Here is a 10,436-nt window from a genome sequence, read left to right on the forward strand (position 1 = left end):
AAGGAAATTCTAGAAAACTCTTTGATATGGGATTCTAATGACAGGTCCTGATAAAAAATAACACCAAGATTTTTTACTTTATTATCTGAAATCAGTTTAATCCCATCCATTGACTACCCTAATCAGCTTCTTTTTCAAATACTCTGGTCCAAAGACTATAACTTCTGTTTTGTCTGCATTCAGAAGGAGAAAGTTAAGAGTCATCCAGGTTTTGATGTCTTCAAGACATGCCTGTAATCTACTGTATGTAGTTGGTTAGCTTCATCTGGATTTATACACAGTTGATAAATTAATCCGATGCTGTCTAACAATTCTACCGATTGGGAGCATATATATAGTAAAGAGAATTGTTCCTAAGACTGATTCCTGTTGTACTCCACGAGTAACCCATGAGCATGAGGAAGATTTGTCATTAAGGTGAACAAACTGAAATCGCTCAGATGGATAAGATTTAAACCAGTCTAGAGCTGTTCCTTTAATTCCTACAAAATATTCAGCAGTCTTTCTACTGAATGTATTATAGAGTTTCTTAAAGATATTAAGATCAACTGTATCAAATGCAGCACTGAGATCTATCAGGAGAAGTGCAGAAACAAGTCCATTATCTGAGGCTATGAAAATATCATTAGTGACTTTCACTAGAGGTGTTTCAGTGCTTTGATTAGCTCTAAAGCTGGACTGATTCCCGTAGGTCTGTGGAGCGTGATTTTCTCTCCAGTTTCCTTCCATTTTGCTTCAGAGTACGCAGCTCTGCATTAAACCAGGGAGCCAGCTTTCTATTTCTAATGTTTTTCTTTTTCAAAGGGGCTGCATTGTCTAAAGAAGTACTTAGAGAAGTAGCAACCCCATCAACAAACTTCACACCTATATTGTGTTGATCCATCACACATAAGTTAGTTGAGATGGCAGGTTTTTTTTTTTTAGTTTAGGTTTGTTTAGCTTTTAAATTTTTTTTTAAATAAACATATGCCTTAATTAGCTCCAAGTTTTTGAGAAATGCATAAAATACTGAGCAAGAGCTTAGCTAAGACAGTATATTGGAAAAGGCAACAACTTCACTTTGCTGTCACTTTATCACTACTGGTTTCTAAAACCTTAGTAAAATGATAAGCAATGTTTACTCTAACCACCTATTTTATTGATGGCTCTGAAGAATGGCGTCTAAAAAGTTTTTTTCTATACCACTGACAGATTGTAATTATCTTCTGTTTATCTCTACCATATTCTTAATTGCCACCCTCTGGAAAATGACCTTTATGAATCAGCGATGGTATAAGGAAAAGGTTGAGAGCCTTTCCCTCTGCAGTAACTACAGACTGTGTATACCACTCTAAGAGGATGCCAGACTAAAATGAAAATATATGGTTGCTAAACAGCAGGACAAATCTTTTTATTTACACTTTTATAGAACACATGGTCCTCAGATTAATTTACTATTGTTAATTTACATAAAAAGTCAAAAACCAAGTGTGTAGTTTTTGCTAACTGTAGATGATTTTGTAGCCATTGTGGGATGTGTAAAGAGATACCATCACGTTTAAAATTGATGATTATACCTGTTAAAAAAAAAAAAAATCCTTTAAAGAGGTGTGACGGTCACCTGGATTGTTTTTCCCAGTACATTTGATTCACTCTGGGAAAGCCTGGATGTCCCTAAATTTCTTAAAACCCAAAGAAGAAAAAACAGAGGCTCAGCCCAGTAATAGGCTTGGTCCAGTATGCCAAGCCTATTGTTACAAATTTAGGGGTTAAAATAGATGCTAGTGTGAAGTTTGAATCTCACATTAGAGCTGTTGTAAAATCCAGCTTCTTCCACTTGAGGCAGCTAGCAAACCTTAGAGACCTATCCTTTCACCTCAGCTTTTAGAAACAGTGGTCCATGCCTTTGTAACCCCTCAGCTGGATTACTGTAAGGCACTTTAGAAGGTTATCAGTGATTCATGCGTTTCCTAGCTTCAGAGGGTGCAGAATGCTGCTGCATGTTTTTGAACAGGTACAAGTAAATTAGAGCCTATTTACCCTAATTTAGCCTGGATTGATTTTTAAATCATTCCATTTACATTTAAAGCTCTAAATGGTCCGCCCTGCCTTTCTGAGCTAAGACATAATGATACCTAAGATCAGCTGACCCGTTGTTACTGAGGGTGCCAAAGTCTAAATGCAAGCAGAGGAGACCGTGCTCATTCTGTTGCAGACCCTAAACTGCGGAATGACCTTCCCTTGGTGATTAGGCAGGGCTCTTCACTCTCTGATTAACACAGAATATTGTTGCAGCAACATTTCAGTGGCTTACCTCAGTTCCCAATCAGTGATGCTGATAAATTGGTTGCAGTTCTGAATTTTAAAATGTGATCAGAATAATACATGGCAATCTGATTTAGATTAACACAAAATCAGATATCCTAAAAAGATGAATGCATAGGAAATTTCTTTAGGCTGCATGAAAGCAGAAAGCTGATAGTGAACGGAGTTTAGGAGTCCAAAAAGGTTCCAAAGGGAAATCCAGGTCAGTGTCAGTGTCAAGAATCCAGCAGGAGTCCATAGACAGTTCTGGCAAACAGATTTGATGGGAAAAGGGAGGCCCAGTGGTAAAGAGGCAGAAGAGAATCAGGTAATTAGAAACACTAAGATAACAGTGAATCACTTTCATCACTGGCTCGAGAATAATCTCACCTGATGACTGAAGGGAAGGCAAGTTGGCGCACTCTCCCAACTGGCTCAAGAAAAATAATCTGGCACTGATGACTTGTAACAGGCTGCTTAAATAGAAGCAGGAGCAGGTGGATCAGATTACCAGTAATGAGAAAACGGATGGAGTTGTGAAGGTGAATGAAATTAGTAATTAAGCTAGTCATCAGCGCCAAGATAATGAAAGCTACACTGCCGTATTGAGTAAAGGATATAAGGCGAATCAGATCACCTGAATATTACATATTGCAGCAAGAGAAGGTGTATATATTAGGATCTAGGCTATTTTGGAAACTATTTTGTTGAACTGGTGCTACACTTTTTCTTAACTCTGTATATGTTGTCTTTGTTAAAAATATATATATTTTAAATGTAAAATTACTAAATTAGATGTACTTTGGACCAATATCAAGTCCTGCCAGTTATAAGTTATAGATACTGTATTTTTTGAAATTTATAATACAATAATGTATGGTTGACTACTATGTGAGAACAGAGCTGGCTTTAGCAGGATTTCAGTGTCCCATTATTCTTAGTCGGTTCAACAATCCCATCACTGTTTTGTTTTGAATGTTTGGTTGTTGTTTTGTGTTGTTTTTTTCGGTGGTCCAAATGGTTAAATAATCATTAGTTGAGTTACTCAGATAAAACTATCCCAATTAGAGCCACTCGGAGCATTTGTTATGTAGAATAAACATTAATAGAGCAAAAAGAGCATGTAAAGAGATTAACACAGATTATTATTGCAGCAACACCTCAGTGGCTTACAACAGTTTCTAATCAGTGATGCTAATACGTGGGTTACAGCTCAAAATTGTAAAATGTGATCAGAATAATACATGGTCTGATTTAGATTAACGCCAAATCAGATCTCCTAAAAAATGAATGGACAGGAAATATCTTTATGCTGCATGAAAGTAGAAAGCTGATAGTGAATATTGTGACAGGGTTATATGCATTTCATAAGAGAAAACTAAAACAAATATGATAGAGACGGCCAGCGTGCCTCTAAGATACTTGCAGAAAGAAAGACTAACATTTTGTCGTAATTTCTTCAGCTTGGATCATTACCCACAAGGGTTTTTAAGCATGTTAGAGCACCTTATGAGAGGAAAAAATATAAAGCCCCACTGTTGTGGTAATTCTACTCTGCTACACTCTTAGTGTTAAGGTCTATTCTCTGGTGGTCAATCTGTGTGTGAAAACAATGTTTCGTGTTCTCTGAACTATTTATGCTTTATTTCTCCCTGATGAATCCCACCATAGTTCTCTTTTGTCAGACTTTGGTTAAATGACATAAATGACATGCTTTAAAGGTCTACACACCCGATGCATCTTGTGCTGTTTGACATAAATAGGTCTAGGTTATCAAACACATAAACTACTATTTTGCAGAAATGCTATTTGCTTTGCAGCATTCAGTCTTTTTTGCAAAGAGATTGTCATGATTTAATTTCTTTGCTTGGAAATATTTGCTATGACAAAAAAAAAAAAAAAATAAACAACAAAAACTGGAGATATCTCCTGCTCACATTGGTCTCCAAGAAAACCCAGTGAGTTTCGGTCAGTATAAGATCTGGATCCATAGAAGGCTATGCCAAAATGTTTTTATTATTATTTTAGTTATTCTTTTCTTGATTTGAATGTATGCATGGGATTTATTTGCTGCCAAACAAAAGTCATTAAAGATTTGAAAAAGTTCTGGTAATCCTCTCTGTCTCAACCAGGAAGGGTTTAGTATGAAATCATGATGTTCAAAGAGTAATAAAATTGTGTCTCTCCAGACATTTTGTGAACATCTAGTGTCTTTTAAACATTTTATGGACAGGAGATAATTTGTTAGATTTTGATCTGAAATAGCAAATAGATACAAAGTTGTCTGCTACATATTAAGAGAGAGAAGCAGTTGTGTTTTATTATTTACAAAGCCAAATCCTCTGAGGTTCAGCTGAGACAAAGCAGCTTATTTCAGAAGCAGACTGCAGTGCTCTGGACGAGTTAGACTAGAATGGGATTTGACTATGGCTGAGTTCTTCAAGTACCATGGAAGATATCCTTAATTGATCTTTTATATCAGTCACAACATGTTTTTTCCCCCCAAACAAATGGCATTCTTGTGCTTTAGAAGATCTGAATTGTTTTATAACCTAAAATAATTTGGTCTGAATCTGTTAATATGTTAAATTTCTCTGTAAAGGGGTCTTATTTTGCCTTTTTAGAAATTCAGAGAAACTTCGAAGCAATGATCATTAAACATGTCTAAGTTCGCAAATACGAAACTTTTTGTCCGAATCTGTATTAATGATTAATAAGCTGTTAGTCCTGCCAATGAGTTCTGTTTGCTTTTTTGGAAGCACCTGATCTAATGTGCATTAATCAGCTCTTTATTCCGCTCTCAGAAGCAATCTCCCCTCTGCTCTGGAGCAGCAGGACACTCCCTGTCAGCCTTCATTAGAAATCACTGTTGAGGTTTTAGCCTCGACCTATTGAGGTAAACAGCAAGAAAGTAGAGCCCTGATTGGATAAGTCGCCAAAATACATCACTTCCACTGAGGCTAAACCTCTTAGGGGCCAAATCCCAAACCGGCCCCTAAACATTAACCATAAGGACTAACCCTTCATCTGAGCGTTCCCGCAGAGGGTCCACCACATTAGGTCTATCTCAAACCACGTAGTGGGTAGGGCAAGTGAAGGCTTCAGCTCTTAAATATCTGCATCAGTGCAGGCTCGCTGAAATTTGGCAACGAGTGTAACGGCAAAGTAGTGGCAGAGGAAACACACGCAGTAGTGGTCCACCCAGTGATCTGAACCATTGATCTGAGTGACCATTGAGCGTAAGCAACATTTCTATATCCTGCATTTTCCCCATAAGCAGAGAAAAACACAAGGTTTTCCTTTTTTTCATTAATTACATCAGGCATTAGGACAAAAATCTATGATTTTTTTCTTTATACTCCTGGTAGACTGATAACCTTTGATAAAAATCAGAGCTAGAGGTTTCAAGTGGTTTATCTTGAATCCTTCATTTATTTGTTGACTTAGAAACATGAAAAGTGCTTGATCCAATGCAGATGAATCCTTTTCTGATGGAAGTGGGTTAAACAGTGCATTTCCTGGGTGTGTGTTGTATCTATTTCCTGGATTTTTTGTTATTTAGATCTTTAGATTGTGAGGTGGATGTAGTTTTGTCAAATCAAATAATTCAACACAAAGTTTCATACAGTAGTAAAACAGTGAAATTCAAAAGTGCAAATTGAACATGTTAACAGGAGTGATCACCATTTGATTTATGAAAAAAAGCACAACTTTGCTTCTGCATGATAAAAAATATAAGGGCAGCTCTAGTGTTTTTGTTGTTGTATTTTTTGCAAAATTGCTGGACTGCCCATGGCAGAAAAAAACCAATGCTGAAGAAAGTTCCCAGAATGTGAATGCTCAGAAATCTAATTTCTGCTTTAATCGGCATGACTGCCGTTATATATTTCTCAAGCCAGTTGTGAAAATTCACTGTGGATATATAAAGAGGGGTCCTCATTTGATGAACTTACCCAAGCACATCCCTTAATGTCTCCTCAGAACATCCCGGCCTCTACATTCATTCAGTCTCATATAAATACACACGTCTGACACTGAAGCTCTGATAGCAGCTGAAACAGAAGTCTAGACAAGAGCAAAGCTATGAGATAAAAGTCATGTAAGTAGTTCTCCCACCTGCTCTGTTGCAATAAAATACAGATTAATTAAACAGACCCAATAATTTCACAAAGAAGGGCTAATAACAGAGTAATATAATGAGATGTCAGTGCTCCCTGCAGAGAAAGAATCTATACGATCATCTCCTTGCTTGCAGAGTTCTGAGACCTCTGGTGGAAGCGGAAAAGAACGAGAAATGAGTTTGACATTAGAATGCAAAAACAGAAAGCTGATGTTGTGTCTTTATTTCCCTCTGCTCCCCTAAGGGGAAATCACTCATCATTAGTCTGTACAGGCAGCGTGATTACCCACATCAGTCATCAGTCCAATGGAAACCTTGGGAAACATTAGGCTGTCTTCTCAACCTTCTCCCTCATGGCAGGAGACACTTTTAAGTCTGGATGTTACTGGGTTGTTGCGTAATGAGGATCTCCATTCAATTTTTAAAGATGAAACAAGATGAAGAAACATATTAGATTCTGACATTTCCTTCATTCATAACACTGCATAGGCGTATTCTGTGGTATTATAATTCACTCCTATTCATTTCTGTATTGTTTAAGTTTGCTAGCAATGGGCCTCATTAAATCTTATATCTGTCAGACTGCCAGGTTATCTAAGTGACACTTATGTCCGTCGACGTGAGCTATATTCCATAAATTTAGAAGCATAGAATAAAAAAACTTAAAGCCATGAATTGTCTCTTCTTATTCCTTATTCTCTATTTTATTTGCAAGATTTGATTATTTCTGAAACACCTTATATACCTGAAAGAAATCTAAGAAGGTGATGTGCTTGCTGAAGCCATGACAATGTAGTAAATCATATGCATGTCTGTCAGAACTAAAGCCCATTGGAGAGCTGGGCATCTGTTAGCTGTCATGTTGAATAGCCTTGAGAAGTGCGCTGCTTTCTGCCAATAACTGGAACTGACTGGAGCTCTATAAACATTGAAACAGTTTGTTGTTCCATTTGTCGTTAGTAGGATGTTCATGTAAAAACAGCAGGTGATTACATTTGGAGGTCAGCAGCTTTAGAACATTAGTCAGGAAGCAAAATATCACCTACAATGAGTATATAAATGCTAAGAGGAACTCTATGCTGATGTTCCAGAAATGGGAAATGTCACCTTGATTGGCAACACTCTGCAGAAGGTTTGCATGCTTCCTCCATGGCAGCGACTTTAAAGGTGAGTGTTGTTTATAAATTGTCCTTGAAGGTGATATATGAGACAAACGTGAAGCTAAATTAAATTGTTATCCATCCATGGACTACCCTGCATCTCTTTGATTGCCTGTGCATTAGTAACAAACTGCCATCCATCCCCACTACAACCTGACTGTATAACCGCTGCAAGCAATGCTTTAAGCTGACTATAATGTTACCCGCCACATCCCAATAAAACCCTAAAACTTTTCAAATTTTTAAAATCTGAACTGTAGAAATTACTTTTAACATCTGAATATTTTACCCTGCTGCAATTTATCTCCATAAGAATTGGATGGTAAAAAAGAATATCTGAACTTGCTCTGTTTGATCTAAAAGAACCACGGAGAAAAAGAGTAGAACCTAAGTGTAAGATAATTTGTTTTAAATTGGTTTGAAGTCTCATTGTATGATAATTTACACACAGAAATATAGTAGTGCCACTTCCATCAAGAGTTAAGAAAGATCAGATTCTCTTCTTTAAGAAAACAATGATGTCTTCCGGTTAAAATTAAACATAGATTTTTATCCTCAATATATTCATTTAAAATGTTACTATACAGACATGGCATTCTAAGTCCAAAACATCCAGCTGATATCAGCTAGCTAATTAGTGGGGCTGTCTGCTCAGATAGAGCAAGGCAGGTTCCAGCTATGGACTGCCAACAAGATGCGGCAGGAGATGCACAGAGTGAACCAGATGCTGCAGCCACAGTGAACGAGCAGGAGTCTGAGCCAGGTCAGGGAAACAGTTCAGAACAGGATGGTTCTGAGACCAAGGAGTGCATAGCCCAGTCAAGGATCCCGAACAGAACAAGAACAGACAGATCAAGAGTTCCAGGAATTTACAGAACTATGGAAATCATCAATGACCTACAACACAAACTGAAACAATGTCAATGATCTGGCCCCGATAGCTGGGCTGAGCTGAATATAAAGCAACAGGAGCAGGTGGATAAGATTGTGTGACAATTCAGCTATCAGGGCAGTGATCATGACAATTCCGGTTCATAATGCCTTTATTTCAGTACAAAGTAACGCCAAAGCAGAAATTCTGCCATCCTGCCCAGGAAATCCAGACTTATTTGCTGTAGCAGTGCTTGACACTTTTAATATATTTAATCTCTAAACTATACATTTTTATGATGTTTTTTTCAGTCTAATTCTTGATGTGTTGCAAATCAACATGTGGTGTTTTGATTCCAACAGGCTCAGAACATCAATGTTTTATAGACAAACAAAAATCTTGCTGTAAGGCTTTTGTAAATCAGTAAATTATGAAGTATTGAGCATGACGGTAATAATTTAGAAGAAAGGGGACTATTATCGTTTATGTGATGAAGGCTTTGGTGTAAGGACTTTTATTGACTTTTTTCCCTCAGAAGCGGATGAATAACAGAAATCAATACTCTCAAGAATGGAACTGATACTCTGACATTTAACTTTAGGCATCCTACAGAAATATCCAACCAAATTTTTCATAACCAATTCAGTTATTTGACACTGAAATAAAAAAAAAATACAGCAAACTGTCAGATGTTGTTACTTTAAAGAAAACTCATAGCAGGTGTTATTTGAATCTCAATAGCTCTAGTTAGTGTTTTCAACCCCTTTACATCATTCAATATATCACTCCTTGAGTAAACTGTGAAATCTTCACAGAGGAAGCTCCTGTGGCATGATAGTTGTGACAGGCAGCTATTCACCGACTGTAGCCGCTAAATGGAAATCTCAGAGGATGTTATTTTCTTCTCTATTTGTTTTTTTAAGCTCCTTCACAGCAGTGTTCGGTGATAACAGCCAGCGGTTCCATTTGTTGTTGAAGCTTCAGCTGACAATTAGTTATGCAACAGTGATTTGTGTGGGTCTAGGACTTGATTAGTTCCCTGATTTGCGTCTGGTGGGGGCAAATGGCTCAGATAAGACAAGGCACAAACGGAGACTCTCAAATGAAAAATCCTGTTAGTGTTACAGAGATTTAATGTGTTGGAAAATCTGCACAGAGATTCACAGCCTTCAGAACTGGCATTGAGGTACTTTCAAAATGTCCAAATCATTGTATGACTTTGAAAAGCCATGACGTCATGACTGATGATTGAACGAAAAAAACAAACAAAGCAGAGGGGAGGCAGACACAGCCTCCATGCTGCAGTGATTGATGTTCGTCCCATTCTTTTCAAAGCAGTTCTTCCTATGAAGCAACTGAGTCATTAGTCAGAACCTCAATCCTGACCTAAAAAACATTCAAGGAGAAACTAGTAATACTCTGCAAAACGCTGTGTGAATGCTTTAAGCTGAGGCAGGAGCATAACAGAAATCTTAGCTCTGCCTTTAAATTGCCTTAGATGCTTACTTGTTTCAGACACATTTCAGACACAGTATAAGCAAGAGAAAACAAACATGATTTCATTTTCACATTTATTTTACAAAAATGCCTAACTATTGACATAATTAATATAAAATTACCAGATTTTATTAATTGTAATAAACAATGAAGCATAATGACATAAAAATATTTTAATTAAATAAAAACACAAAACAAAGTGAGGATAGAAAGACAGGAAACTGATTATAAACATTGATGCTTATTAAAAAAAATCCCCAAAGATGTCATTTTTGCACATCTGTGGTGTTGCTGCTATTTTTTCACATATCCTCTACTGTAAAAATGTCAACAGCCGTATATTGATTATCTATTCTTCCCAGAAGCACAGTATTTACATTGTAAAAACACTGTACAGCCCAGTATTTTCTTTGATATTTTCTTAACTTGGTCACTTAGTCTTTTTTTTCTATACACCTTTTTTTTAAAGGTCCACATTTGTGTGACCACTTTTGCTATAATCTTT

Source organism: Cyprinodon variegatus, unplaced genomic scaffold (genome assembly GCF_000732505.1).
Source record: "Cyprinodon variegatus isolate N-32 unplaced genomic scaffold, C_variegatus-1.0 Scaffold221, whole genome shotgun sequence".
Lineage (NCBI taxonomy): Eukaryota > Metazoa > Chordata > Actinopteri > Cyprinodontiformes > Cyprinodontidae > Cyprinodon > Cyprinodon variegatus.